The sequence below is a fragment of the Muntiacus reevesi genome, chromosome 1 (assembly GCF_963930625.1).
Source record: "Muntiacus reevesi chromosome 1, mMunRee1.1, whole genome shotgun sequence".
Classification (NCBI taxonomy): domain Eukaryota; kingdom Metazoa; phylum Chordata; class Mammalia; order Artiodactyla; family Cervidae; genus Muntiacus; species Muntiacus reevesi.
This window is the reverse complement of record NC_089249.1, coordinates 169,629,522-169,643,351: the sequence shown is the minus strand read 5'-3', so window position 1 is coordinate 169,643,351 and position 13,830 is coordinate 169,629,522.

The window sequence follows — 13,830 nt, the reverse complement described above, 5'->3', positions numbered from 1 at the left end:
AAACAACAAGGTCCTACTGGATAGCACAGGAAACTATTATATCCAATATCCTGTAATAAACCATAATGGAAAAGAATATGAAAAAGAACATATATATATATATATATATATATATATATATATATATATATAATTGAATCACTTTGCTGTACTCCAGAAATGAGCACAACATTGTAAGTCAACTACATTTCAACTAAAAAATTTGAAAATTAATTTAAGTTTTTAAAAAGAAATGCCTCACTCAAGACCAATTAAATTGTGTTCTCTGGGGTGGGACTTGCACAGGCATTTTAAGAGTTCCTGGGGTAATTTAAGTATGTAGCCAGGACTAACAATCTTACCCTGGACTAATGGCTGGGCTCAGGAGAAGAGCATCTATTTTTTTTATCACTGGGCACATGGGTGTGATGATTTAGACACCTGATGGCAAAGAGGAAGTCCTGGAGGAAAAGTACATAGAGACATGATGAGAAAGGTGACTGTAACTACCACTATCCACTATTCACAAGAAGGATAACCCAACAGGAACCTGAAATCATGAGCTCTCAGCCTAGAGGGAACTGAATTACAAAGAATATTTTAATTCAGGCCTAATAATTAGAAACTCAAAACTTCCAAATGATGGAATAATTACAGAAATATGTGAAGCCCTAAGGCCATTAGCAAGACTGCTACGGATCATTACCCAGGCCTAGTGAGTGCCCAGCTGACAAGCCTGGGCCCCTCATGCCCTGTCCAAGGTGCTGAAGTCCACCATGTTTATTGCTGGCTCCTCTCTTGTCTGTGGGAAGCAGATTCCCAGGAGCACCCAGCCCTGAACCAGCTAGCCCCCTGCAGAGTCAATTTCTCTCTGCAGTCTGTAGGTAAATCCCTTACCACACTGATGTTCTCAAGCCACCAAGGAAGTTTAATCTCTAAACTAGCAGCAATGATGCTGACTCTGAAAATGATTCTCTCCTGCAAGCCTGGTTTTCCTTTCAAATACATCTCAAAATAATCATAGTGTCCAATGATAAAAGCTGACTCTATTACAAGGAGGAGAATATTTTAGAAGGGAGATTGTTTTTAATTTATTTTTTTATTGAAGGATAATTGCTTTGCAGAAATTTGTTGCTTTCTGTCAAACCTCAACATGAATCAGCCATAAGTATACACATATTCCCTCCCTTTTGAAACTCCCTCTCATCTCCTGTCCCATCCCACCCCTCTAGATTGATACAGAGCCCCTGTTTGAGTTTTCTGAGCCACACAGCAAATTCCCATTGGCTATCTATTTTACATATGATAATGTAAGTTTCCATGTTACTCTTTCCATACATCTCACCCTCTCCTCCCCTCTCCCCATCTCCATAAATTTATTCTCTATGTCTGTTTCTAGAAGGGAGATTTTTAACATTAGCATATCTACCATGATCGAGACAAGGTTCTAAGGAATTTATACCTTTTATCATGTCTCAAATTTACAAAAGGCCTGATAATCTCTATTTTATGTATATAGTACCAAAAGCTCAAAGAGGTTAAGTGAGTTATCCAAGGCAAATTATCTACAAGAGAGGCATAGACATTATTCAAACCATATGTGCTCTGATTCCAAATCCCAAACTTAGTCTACATTGAGGAACATATAACCTGTTTCCAATTTTTTCCCAGCCATAATTTCCCTTGTGTTCCCTGAGTATATTCTACAGTTTTTATTATTCAGTAGATTCTTCTTGGTACCTAATCTAAATCCTTCCCAGGATAATTTCAATGTCCCAGGAAGATGGAAATGATCCAATGAGCATTATATATATGAATCTATGAACTGGCCAATTCAATTGAGAAGGGAAACCTCAGTCTACTATAGGTTGATCAAAACATTAAATTCCACTGACTTGGGCTATAAAACCTCATTCATTGAAGGCAGATCTCCCCAGGAAAAGCAAATGTCTGGCTCTATGTTAAGGTGAATCTCAGAGTCCACTTGTGAGCAAAGATGTGGTTTTTCTCAGGGACTCCTCACAAATCCACGCTGCTGTTTGAATCTCAATAATGAAGAAATTTCAAGGCATTTGTGATTCTTTAAAGCAAAGTGTCCCTGGTTCAGCAGAATCAGCATGACCTGGAATTTGTTAACTACATAAATTTCCAGGCCCCCTTCAGATTTACTGGACCAAAAACTCTTGGGGTGGATCCCTTTAATCTGTATTTTAACAGACCACACACACACACACACACACACACACGTGCGCGTGTCTGAAAAAAACCTGCTTTTAAAACTGCTGTTCAAAAAACAAGTGGTAAGTGTGAATATTTACATACGTTTTAGCTGTGGAAGTTCAGGAAATTAGTTGCTTTGCCTGATTAGAGCCATCTAAAGACAAATAGAAAGCATGCTATCTCTGTATTACATTTCTGCTTGAAAACCACACATGGTTAGCCATGTCCCACTGTATTTAACCTCAATGCTTTGGCCTGGTTTTCCAAGCAGTTTTGCCTGGATATATACCATATATCTAGCTTTAACCCTTTCTCCTTCCTTTCAGGTACTGTGTTCTCTAGATTGAGATGTAAATATTTGGGTGGGGAGGGGTTGACAGAGAGAAGTGAAAGCAAAATATTATTTTTCTGAAGATTTTTTGTTTGTCAAGAAATAACACATTTCCTCCAATTTTTTTTTTACTCCTTTATAAGCGCTTACATCTCTAAATATACAAAACATGATCATTTTCTGAGCAGACCAAGTCATACATAATGCATTTTATTGGCACCTTGAATAAAGATATGGCAGACATGAATATCAAGTGTGCAGATGAAAAAGCTGAGAAGAGCACTCACAATGGGTGAACAGGGAGCGAGAGAGCACCTGGCTGCTCTTGCAAAGCCAGAAAAGATTCAGCTGGAGCAACTGCATGCCACAGTCCTGGGAAGACTTGCAGATGCAGTCACTAAGCCACTGTTCATTTTCTATGAGCTATCAAGAAGAATAGGCGAGATGCCGATGACTGCAGATGGAGAAAGGTAGTTGATTTAGAAAAGGAGGAAAAGGTGGATTCTTCAAATGAGTCACTAGCAAGAAGCTTTATGAATATTTTGGAGATATAGCCAAAAGCCTGGAAATCACTGTGGATTTACTAAACATAGGAACCAGCGATGTTTGGCTTGAAAGAGACTTCATATGTAAGTTGGTCCTTATATACCTGTAGATCTATTACATGAAGACAAACTTCATGCAGTGTGTCTACCTAGGGCAGAAAGTATTAAAGCTGTGGTGACCTCAGAGATCACTAAGTTATCTCATTCACCCATTCACCCATCTCACCAAAGCTGAGAGAGGTAATGTGACTTCAAACTGAAGTTTAGTGCTCCTGACTCCCATCTCTTTTCACCATACTCAGCCACTCATAAAGAAGTCATGAAAGATGAAACTCGCTTCCTATTTCACCAGGATCTATAAACTGGCTGAAGCTCTATAACCTTTATAAATTTTATACAGATGTAAGTTATTATTATCATTCACAATATCAGGTTGCATTCTTAACTTCTTCCCACTCAACAGCTTTATGAAATGTCTGAAGAATTGCACTGATTTTCTGACAATAAATCATTGGGACAGACAATCAGTGTATTTGGGTGGCTTGAAAAATGAGGCACATCACCTAACATGATGAAATCTAACCAGATCAAGGTTAAGTCAGACATTTAACACACAAGGCCAATGGGCTAGCATCCAAAATTATGAGAAAGTGGGTTAAGTTATCTTAGAAGCTAATCTAAGTCAAGAGCTGCCAAAGATTAGTCTTCAGTTGTAAGATTATGAAAATAATCTCAATATAACAAGTGAGGCAATTGTCCCACTAGTGAGTCCAGTGCCACCAAGCTTCACTGTGGTATTATATTCTGTTCTAGTCAGTAGTCTTCATCTAATGGGCATTTCTGCTCCAGGGAAGAGCAGGTGAAGAAACTAGAGCCACTGACTTGGATAAGAGAAGAATACAAAGCGCTCTCACTCTTACCTGAGGAGTACAAAGACGTGTCTTAATCAGCTCAGCTGCCATTGAAAAAAAAAAAAAAAAAAAACCCACAGGCTGGGTGGCTTAAACAATGAAAATCTATCTTCTCACAGTTCTGGCCTCTAGAAATCCCAGATCAAGGTGCCAGCAGGCTTGGTGTCTCCGCTCCTCCATTTGTGGATGGCCGTCCCCTTGCTGTCTTCTCACAGGGGCTTTCTGTCTGTGCATGTGCTCCTGGCTTCCCTTCCTGTTTTTATAAGGAGACCAATCCTATCTGATTAAGGTCCTACCCTTCTGATCTTATTTAATGTGGAGAACCTCCTTAAAGACCCTATCGCCAAGTGTACTCATGTTAGTGTTAGGGTTTCAACATATGAATTTGGGCAGGGGACATTATTCAGTTCATTACTGACTGTCATGTGGGAAAGAGTTTTAGGTTCACTCTGGGATGTTCCAGAGAGCAAAGCAAGGCCCATTAAATAGCCAATTCGAGGCAATTTTTACTCAGTATAAGGAATATATTTCTAGTAACTGGTCTTCTAAAATGTAAATGGCCTTCCTTGTGTGAGAGTGAGTTCTCAATCATTCAGAATTTTAGAAGGCACCATTCAGTTTCATGGATGCCTTAAGTAAATAATAATAGTAATAGGAAGGAGAAAAAGTTGCTTCAGAATTTTGGAAGCTGTTAAAAGAAATCAAGTATTGCACATAGCTCACTAACATCACACTTTTCTAAACCCCACACTCAAAACTTTTAAAATCTGATTCAGTGTTTGCAACTATTTCAGGAGTATTCTCACCCTCCCACAGAAATGCCCTACTTTCCCCATTACCACACGTTTCTCAGCGCTCGTCCCTCTGCATCTGTCTATCCTAATCCTGCCGTGGCCCAGCTACAGTCCATGAAAACTGCAGGCAAGGCTAGTATTTCCCCTCTCTGATTATCCACTGCTCTTCCAACACGATTAATGCAGTCGGTTCTAACAGAAGTGGGTACTCTCAGGGATTGTCATGACAAGGAACCGGCATCTCTAAACCTTGCTGACTCTGCCAGGTTTTATTAAGATGAAGCCCCAAATCCTGCAACAGGGACCTAATGCTGCCATAGGTTGGTGAGGGAAGCAAATGAAGGTTAGAAATCACCAAAATCATGGTCTTTGTTAATGACTCTGGACCTCATTTTGACCTTCTGATAAGTTCAGTTGGACCGAGGGCTGCTATAAGAAGCCATTTTTCTTACATAGGAGCAGCCTTTGGGCACCTGTACTAAAATAAATGAATGGTCTGATTTCACTAATAGACTCACAGGCACTTACTGTGCCATGAGTGATTCTAAGTACTGAAGGTATAGCAGTGAACATGAGAGATAATGTCTCCACTCTCAAACTTACAATCTAGTGGGAAGAAGACAGTCAGGAAAACAATAGCATGATCTATATCAGATAGTAAAAAAGATGTTATGTAGAAAGGTAAAATAGAAATGATGAGATAGAAACCAGATACCTAATTTATATTTGATGGAGCTCTCTAAGTTGTTGACATTTAGACTAAAGTCAGAATGGAAGATGCAAATTGTCATAAGACTGGGGTGAAATCATTCCAGGCAGAGGGAGGAGATAATACAAATGTCCTTAAGTGAGAACCAGTTTGTCAAACTTGAGGAACAGAAATCAGACCAGTGTGGAGAAAGCACAATGGAAAAGGAGAGAGGCAAGTCACTCAGAAAGATAAGCAAAGTTCAAGTCACATGAAAATTTTGAAACCAAAATGTCAAATGTTGTTTCCATGCCATGGGAAGACACAGAATTTTTAAAAGAAGGACAGATGTGATCAAACATGTGCTTTAAAAATTTCAGTCTGACTACCATGGAGACTAGTTATGAGATGCTTGCAGAATCCAGGCAAGAAATGGCAGAGGCTTGGAACAATGGGAGATAATGGAGACAGAGAGAAACAGATGAAAAGTAAAGTCTGCAGAACTTGTTTAGTAGTTGGATTCGGGGATAAAAGAAAGGAATTAAGAATAACATTTCAATTTGGGACATGAACAACTGAGAGATATGCTGCCATTTTCTGATAGAAGGAAGAAGAGAAAAAGTTTTAGGAGAATAACAGGAGTTCTATCTGAGCAAGTTTTAGTTTGAAATGTCTTCATTAGACAACTATTTGGATAGGCAGGCAGTTGGATGTAGGAGTTTGGAGTTCTAGCAAAAGAACAGCACTCCAAGTAAAGACTTATAGGTCATCAGCACTTAGGTAAAATTTAAATCTTAGAACTGAATGGGCTCACCTAAAGCGAGTATGTAAATAGAAAAATGAAGAAGCACATGTCTCTGATGTTCCAACATTAAAAAGCAGAATGAAGAACTAATCAAGGAAATCAAGGTATCATGGGAGGCAGCAAAAGAAAGTGATTCAAGGAAGCAAGAGGAACAACTGTGTTAAATGTTGCTTAGAGGAAAAGATAAAAAGAACAAATAATGACCATTGAATTTTATTAATTACCTTTTCAAGTGCCATGGCAGTTAAGTGGTGGGGGCAAAATGTAGGGAGGTGCAGGTTGAAAGGAAGAGAAAATGAGGAATGGAGGCAGTGGTCATAATCAGCTCCTTCAAGAAGCTTTCTGTAAAAGGAAATAGATAAATGGAATATAGTTAGGAGAGACTGAGGTCAAATGATGGTTTTGTAAATAACAGATGAGATGGAGAGGGAGAAAATCTACTCAAAGAGAGGAAAATACTCTGAATGTTACTTCTCATCCTTTATTTGAGTTCTAATCTTGACTGTATTCCTCACAGTCTAACTACTTAGGTGTACTCATGGAAAAGAAAGCTTTCTTGGTCTTCCTTGGTGGCTCAGTGGTAAAGAATCCATCTGCCAATGCAGGAGACACAGGTTTGATCTCTGATCTGGGAAGATCCCACATGCCCTGGGATTGAGCCTGTGCTCTAGAGCTGGGAGCCAGAACTACTTAGCCCATGTGCTGCCGCCACTGGAGCCCACTCACCCTAGAGCCTGTGCTCCGCAACAAGAGAAGCCATTGGAATAAGAAGTCCGTGCACTGCAACTAGAAAGTAATCCCTGCTCACTAGTAGAGAAAAGACCGTGCAGCAATGAAGACCCAGTACAACCAAAAATAAATAAATAAATTTAAAAAAAAAGAAATTTCCCAGTATGGGCACATATTTTTAAACAGGAGGCAGCTCCAAGTCCATTTTAGTATACCATATCCACAGGAGACAAATACTCAAAGGCAAGCCAAAGGGAGGTTGTATATCCATTAGGTATGTGCTATAGATACAACTGTTTTTAATCTTTATCTACTCTTGTCAACAGTTACCCATGTGTCCCCCTCCTATAGGTTCCCAAGCACCCTATTCCACTAAATGTCCTGGCTTTTCTTTGGTTGAGGTGCAGGAACTATAGAAAAGCCTTGAGTTCTCCTTTATAGGTCAGACAATGATTTGCCATCTTATATAGTTGCCACTCCTTCACGTAAATACTCCTTCAGTTCAGTTCAGTTCAGTCTCTCAGTCGTGTCAGACTCTTTGCGACCCCGTGAATCGCACCATGCCAGGCCTCCCTGTCCATCACAAACTCCCGGAGTCTGCTCAGACTCATGCTTATCGAGTCGGTGATGCCATCCAGCCATCTCATCCTCTGTCGTCCCCTTCTCCTCCTGCCCCCAATCCCTCCCAGCATCAGGGTATTTTCCAGTGAGTCAACTCTTCGCATGAGGTGGCCAAAGTATTGGAGTTTCAGCTTCAGCATCAGTCCATCCAGTGAACACCCAGGACTGATCTCCTTTAGGATGAACTGGTTGGATCTCCTTACAGTCCAAGGGACTCTCAAGAGTCTTCTCCAACACCACAGTTCGAAAGCATCAATTCTTCGGCGCTCAGTTTTCTTCACAGTCCAACTCTCACATCCATACATGACCACTGGAAAAACCATAGCCTTGACCAGATAGACCTTTATTGGCAAAGTAATGTCTCTGCTTTTTAATATGCTATCTAGGTTGGTCATAACTTTCCTTCCAAGGAGTAAGCATCTTTTAATTTCATGGCTGCAGTCACCATCTGCAGTGATTTTGGAGTCCCCAAAAATAAAGTCTGACACTGTTTCCACTGTCTCCCCATCTATTTCCCATGAGGTGATGGGACCAGATGCCTTGATCTTAGTTTTCTGAATGTTAAGCTTTAAGCCAACTTTTTCACTCTCCTCTTTCACTTTCATCAAGAGGCTTTTTAGTTCTTCTTCACTTTCTGCCATAAGGGTGGTGTCATCTGCATATCTGAGATTATTGATATTTCCCCCAGCAATCTTGATTCCAGCTTGTGCTTCTTCCACCCCGGGGTTTGTCATGATGTACTCTGCATATAAGTTAAATAAGCAGGGTTACAATATACAGCCTTGATGTACTCCTTTTCCTATCTGGAACCAGTCTGTTGTTCCATGTCCAGTTCTATCTGTTGCTTCCTGACCTGCATACAGGTTTCTCAAGAGGCAGGTCAGGTGGTCTGGTATTCCCATCTCCTTCAAAATTTTCCACAGTTTATTGTGATCCACACAGTCGAAGACTTTCGCATAGTCAATAAAGCAGAAATAGATATTTTTCTGGAATTCTCTTGTTTTTTCGATGATCCAGCGGATATTGGCAATTTGATCTCTGGCTCCTCTGCCTTTTCTAAACCCAGCTTGAACATCTGGAAGTTCTCAGTTCACATATTGCTGAAGCCTGGTTTGGAGAATTTTGAGCATTACCTTACTAGCGTGTGAAATGAGTGCAATTGTGCAGTAGTTTGAGCATTCTTTGGGATTGCCTTTTTTAGGGATTGGATTGAAAACTGACCTTTTCCAGTCCTGTGACCACTGCTGAGTTTTCCAAATTTGCTGGCATATTGAGTGCAGCACTTTCACAGTATCATGGGGATTTGAAATAGCTCAACTAGAATTCCATCACATCCACTAGCTTTGTTCATACTGATGCTTTCTAAGGCCCACTTGACTTCACATTCCAGGGTGTCTGGCTCTAGGTGAGTGATCACATCATTGTGATTGTCTGGGTTGTGAAGATCTTTTTTGTTCAGTTCTTCTGTGTATTATTGCCACCTCTTCTTAATATCTTCTGCTTCTGTTAGGTCCATACCATTTCTGTCCTTTATCAAACCCATCTTTGCATGAAATGTTCCCTTGGTATCTCTAATTTTCTTGAAGAGGTCTTTAGTCTTTCCCATTCTGTTGTTTTCCTCTATTTCTTTGCATTGATTGCTGAGGAAGGCTTTCTTATCTCTCCTTGCTATTCTTTGGAACTCTGCGTTCAAATGGGAACATCTTTCCTTTTCTCCTTTGCTTTTCACTTCTCTTCATTTCACAGCTATCTGCAAGGCCTCCTCAGACAACCATTTTGCCTTTTTGCATTTCTTTTCCATGGGGATGGTCTTGATCCCTCTCTCCTGTACAATGTCATGAACCTCTGTCCATAGTTCAACAGGCTCTCTGCCTAGTCCCTTAGATCTAGTCCCTTAAATCTATTTCTCACTTCCACTGTATAGTCATAAGGGATTTGATTTAGGCCATACCTGAATGGTCTAGTGGTTTTCCCTACTTTCTTCAGTTTAAGCCTGAATTTGGCAATAAGGAGTTCACGATCTGAGCCACAGTCAGCTCTCGGTCTTGTTTTTGCTGACTGTATAGAGCTTCTCCATCTTTGGCTGCAAAGAATATAATCAATCTGATTTTGGTGTTGACCATCTGGTGATGTCCATGTGTAAATACTCCTTAGGAGCTAATAAATGCCAGTCAATGTGCAATGGGCTGGGGATATGGCTGTGAGCAAGAAAAATAGTGATTCAGAGCATCCAGTACTTCTTTCATTCTTATGGGGAATACAACATGGAAACAAATAATTGTGCAAATAAATATTTATTATAATTGAGATAAACTAGAGGAACAAGAACCAGATGTTTTAAAACTATATAATAGGTAAAAAACAAACTAAACTTTTGTTTAAATTTTTTATTAAAATAATTTACAGCTGTGTAGTATTAGCTTACAAAGGCTTGCTTCTCTTGTGAAATTATTAAACCTGAGAATAAACAATGGAGAGATGAACAATAACATAGCCCATTTTTATGGACAAGAAATCTAAGTTTCAAAGAGGTCAGGTAAAACAAAACAACTCTTTTTTATTTTTGAATATATGTTTCCCTTTGTCTATTCACTAAATCTATCAGCCAGGAATCTAAATTACAAGGGATGAAAACTCAAAGTAATGCACATAACTGAAAAAGACCAATAATAATAAAAACATACAGTTTCCCCTTCCTCTATCATAAGTAATTTTAGCTGGACACATGCTCAATTCTCTTTCTAATTAGATGTTATTGTGTGACTAAGCTCTGACAATCAAATGTTAGCAGAAGTGAGATCGGCAGCTTCTGAGTTCTGCCCGTGAAGGTTTTTTCCCTGGAGTACGTATGCTTCTTTTGTATAAAAATTGCCTCTCACCATAAACAACTAGAAAAACAGACAAAATACATAAGACAATTTTTATAAGACATTTGACAACAGACACCCCAGGACTGCGATCTCTGAGAGAAGGGAGATAAGCAAGGTTAGCATAATGGTGGCATTTACTTACTGCCTGGAAGCATTTGCTAGAATATAACACAGGGAGGAGGAATCAGAATGAGCCCAGTGGTCCTGCTGAGCTGAGAAGATGGAACAGAGATTGGGAAAGCTGAATCAGCCAAAACTTTTAAGGCAGAGGACCAGAAAGGAAGTTGGGTTTCCCTGGTGGCTCAACAGTAAAGAATCCGGCTTCAGTGCAGGAGATGCAGGTTCTATCTCTGGGTCAGGAAGACTCCCTAAAGAAGGAATGACAGCCCATCCCAGTATTCTTGCCTGAGAAACCCCAAGGACAGAGGAGCTTGGCAGGCTACAGTCCATGGGGTCACAAAAGAGCCAGGCGCAACTTAGCAACTAAACAACAACCACCAAAAAGAAGTTAGCTGCACTTAGAGCTCCAGAGATTGGTAAAAGGGTCCTTTTCAGTTTGGGTCTGAACACTAATCTGGAAATCTATGGACTGATCAAGACCAGGAAAAGAACAACTAGTAATCAACAGGCCAACAAATGATCAGAACACACACTGGCTTGGGGATAGTTTACATTTCCAAAAGCCAGAGAGGAAAAACCATGGGTAGAATCCTCAGAAGTTTCAGGTCTTCACTGTGAGGTTGAACTAGTCCTAGAGGAAAGCTATTCTGGGTTTTCAACAGTAAAGCTTAAAGGCAAACCTCAAAAAAATCAAACAGATCCTCAAAAACTTAAATTTGCATTAGAAAAAATCTAAAAGCTTTTAAAGGAAAATAGCAAAATCTAGCACTCAAGAGTAGTATAGCCAACATCCAGAATCCAGTCAAGAATTACCAGGCATGTAAATAAGTATAACCCATAACAATTATTATAAATTATAGAAGTTATAATAACACATGCTCAGAGATGTAAAGGGAAAATACACACAAAAGGAGAAGCAGAATATATAAAAGAGATTCAAACAGAACTTCCACAGATGAAAAACTTAGTATTTTAAATTAAAAAATAAAATAAATAGGATTAAAAGCAAATTAGACTGCAAAAAAAAAAATCAGTGAACTTGAAGATGCCAGTAAAAAACTATCTCAAAAGAAGCAAAGAAAGAAAAAAAAGACTAAAAATACCCTTAGGTGAGTAGCCTGAGACAACAGCAAACAGCCTAACATTCTAGATTCAGTAAAAAAAAAAAAAAAAAAAAAAATGAGGAGGGACAGAAAATACATAAGGAAATAATTGCCTTTTTCTTTCAATTTGATAAAAAATTCTATAGATAAAGAAGATCAGTGAACACCAAGAATTATGAACAAAATAGCACAAAATACATAATAATCAAATTACTTACAAACAGTGAGAAAGAGAAAGTCTTGTATTCAGCTACAAGAGGAAAAAAGATACTATGTGTATAGGACCAAAGATAAGAATAACAACCGACTTCTCAACAGAAAGACACAAGCTACAAAACAGTGGAACAACATCTTTAACATACTGAATCAATATGTCACTGTACCCAGTGAAAACAGCTTCCAAAAGTGAAGATAAAACTAATATTTTTCAGGCATGTTGTTATTGTTTAGTCACTAATTCACACCCAACTCTTTTGTGACCCCATGGACTATAGCCCACCAGTCTCCTCTGTCCATGAAATTTCTCAGGCAATACTGGAGTAGGTTGCTGTTTCCTTCTCCAGGGGACTTCCTGACCCATGGATTGAACCTGCATCTCCTGCATTGCAGGCAGATTCTTTATTGCTGAGCCACCAGGGAAGCATTTTCAGGCAAAAACAGCATAAAAATTCATCAACATATGAGCAATACAAAAAATACTAAAGAAAGTGTTTCAGACAGAAGGAAAGTAACAGAAGTAAATCCGGATCTACACAAAGGAATGGAAAGCCCAGAAATGGAAAATATATAGCTAAATATAAAATACTTATTTTATTATTTAATACCTTTTAGTCACTTTAAAAGATAACTGTTTACAGCAAAAAATAAAAATGAATTTCTGGTTCATAGCACACATAGAATATATAACAACTGTGGCACAAAAGCCAAGAGTTCTTATATCATATGTGAAGTGACATAATATCTTAAATTAGCTTGTGATCAGTTCAGTTCAGTCATTCAGTCGTGTCCGACTCTTTGCGACCTCTGCAGCACACCAGGCCTCCCCGTCCTTCACCAACTCCCAGAGTTTACTCAAACTCATGTCCATTGAGTCGGTGATGCCATCCAACCATCTCATCCTTTGTCGTCCCCTTCTCTTTCCGCCTTCCAGCTTTCCCAGCATCAGGGTCTTTTCAAATGGGTCAGCTCTTCACATCAGGTGGCCAAAGTATTGGAGTTTCAGTTTCAGCATCAGTCCTTCCAATGAATATTCAGCACTGATCTCCTTTAGGAAGGGCTGGTTGGATCTCCTTGAGTCCCTTGGACTCTCAAGCGTCTTCTCCAACACCACAGTTTGAAAGCATCAATTCTTCAGTGCTCAGTTTTCTTTATAGTCCAACTCTCACATCCATACACAACTACTGGAAAAACCATAGCTTTGACTAGACAGACCTTTGTTGGCAAAGTAATGTCTCCGCTTTTTCATATGCTGTCTAGATTGGTCATAACTTTTCTTCCAAGGAGCAAGTGTCTTTTAATTTCATGGCTGCAGTCACCATCTGCAGTGATTTTGAAACCCCAGAAGATAAAGTCTGCCACTGTTTCCACTGTTTCCCCATCTATTTGCCATGAAGTGATGGGACCAGAGACCATGATCTTAGTTTTCTGAATGTTGAGCTTTAAGCCAGCTTTTTCACTCTCCTTCTTCACTTTCATCAAGAGGCTCTTTAGTTCTTCCCTTGTGATAGGTAAATATGTACACTCTTGAAGCAATCAGTAAAACAAAATAAAACATAGACATATATTAATAAGTCAAAATTAGAAATAAAATAGAATTATAAAACATTATATCTAAAAGCAAGCAGGAAAAGAATAATGGAAATAAAAAAATAAATGGGATATATAGAAAACAAATAGCAAAATGGCAGGTTTAAATCCAACTATATTGACAATTATATTAAATTTAAATGGCCTAAGCAGAGATTGTCAGCCTAAGTAGAAAAGTAAGACCCAATAATATGCTACCTAAGACAAGCTCACTTTAATTATAAAGACAAAGATAGCTTGGAAATTAAAGATGGAAAAATTAAACTTGAAAACTAATCAGTAGAAAGCTTGGGTGGCTATATTAATAA